This window comes from Bos javanicus, chromosome 3 (genome assembly GCF_032452875.1).
Source record: "Bos javanicus breed banteng chromosome 3, ARS-OSU_banteng_1.0, whole genome shotgun sequence".
In the NCBI taxonomy this organism is placed as follows: domain Eukaryota; kingdom Metazoa; phylum Chordata; class Mammalia; order Artiodactyla; family Bovidae; genus Bos; species Bos javanicus.
The window spans coordinates 9602501-9604157 of NC_083870.1; the positions used below are offsets into that span (position 1 = coordinate 9602501).

The 1657-nt window shown below is 60.2% G+C and overlaps 1 protein-coding gene across 1 annotated transcript in view; it reads right to left on the reverse strand.

Annotated features, from left to right (window-relative positions):
- Positions 1 to 1657, reverse strand: part of PEA15 (proliferation and apoptosis adaptor protein 15) — an 11059-nt gene extending 9402 nt beyond the window's left edge. Inside the window, exon 1 of the mRNA XM_061401814.1 lies at positions 1465 to 1657. The gene's annotated coding sequence lies outside the window, so the exon portion shown is untranslated. The remainder of the gene's footprint in view (positions 1 to 1464) is intronic.

Genomic DNA, 1657 nt, shown 5'->3' on the forward strand with positions numbered 1-1657 from the left:
CCAGCAGCCTAGGGCATCTCTGGCAATTTCCCCAATGGAGTGTTTAACCACAAAGGGAAGAGCAATTAAAGCTAATCGCTCTGACAGCCTGGAGGCCAGACACACAGGGAAACAAAACATACAGATTCAGCATGTTTCCCCTAACTCCCAGTGGTCCCACCACCACCCTGCTTTCATCCTCCCTAATTTCTGGGCCTCCGTAATCCATTCCCCAGCACTCTCCCCGCTCTTCTGACCATCTCTGACTCTCACTTCCTTCCTCTCCCAGTTCCCTGACTGTATCTCTGTCCCTGTGTCCCTCTCTCGATGTTGTCTGCCTGTCACACACATTCCCCTCATTCTCTCTCTCTGACTTGGGCTCCATCCTTGGCTGACTCATACTCATTTCTTCTTTTTCTCCCTCTCCCTTTCTTCCACCCCCTCCTCCATCCCTTGGCCACTCAGAAGCCCAGAAGCCAGCCACTCCCAGCACCCTAAGCTCCAAATGGACCCAGCAAGAGAGGCCACCAGCAGCCCCTACCCTCACTACTCACCCAGTTTCAAAGTAGCAGCCTCACTCACCCTCAAGATCCTGTCTCCCTGTCCTGGAATGCGACCAGGATTTTCTACCATTTTTTTTTTCACTGTTTTAAAGAGGGGCAATCCGAAACCTAGGGCTGGGAGAAAATACCCAGAAAATCAGGGTGGACTTCAGCTGTCCTGTTAAACTGATATTCTTCCAGGAGACTCGCACATGGGAGGCAGTGGGGATGAGGTGGGGGCTTGGATGCCCAAATGCAGGGCTGGCTGTTTGTGATTTGCTGTGTGCAGTTGATGTGTGTAAGAGTCACATGCGTGTGTGTCACCGTGTGTGTTGGCGTGTCTCTTGTAGGTGTGTGTGTGTCCCTGACAGTTTTGACACGGATTATATGAAATTAATAGGTTTTACGTTAGCTACTCCACTCCTCTACACCCTCCAGCTCCCGATTCCTTCCCTCTGGACTAGCTTTCGACAACCCCACCTCTTCCCAGGTGCAGAGACTGGATGAGGGCACGTGGTGCCAGCTGCCGGGTTTAAGCCCTCGGAGTAGGGGCGGCTGCTGGCGGAACTGAGGCAGGGCTGGGCAGGGAGACCGCCAGCCGAGGCGAGTCCGAAGCCAGAGAAGGGGAGGGAGGGGCGGGAGCTGGCGGCCCAGTAGAGTCGGCTGGGCGGGAAGCAGGCTGCATCCCAATCCCCAGGCCCCGGTCCGACTCCCAAACTGCCGTTCATCGTGGAACGGGCGGCCGGAGCCACGCCGCCTCCAGTACGCACTCAGCGCTCGAGCACACCAACAGAGACGGAGCCCGTGGGGCCTGACATGGAGCGAACCCGTCCGGGGCCCCCACGCTCCGCATCTGCCCCCAGGCGTCCCGGATCGACGCCCCTCCAAGCCCAGACCCCAGATCCTCCCCTCCCCGCGACACGTCCCCGCGCGGCCCTCTCACCGCCTCCGGGGCTGAGCGCTCGGGGAGCGGGCACTCTGGCGTCCCCGGTTCCTGAGCAGCGTCTGGAGCCTCCTCCTCGGCTCCCGCCGCCGCCGCCGCCGCTTCTGCCGCCGCCGCCGCCGCCTCTTCCGCCCGCGGAGCCTGAGCCCGAGCCCGGCGCCGCCTCACCCCACCCGGCCGGCCCGTGATGTCA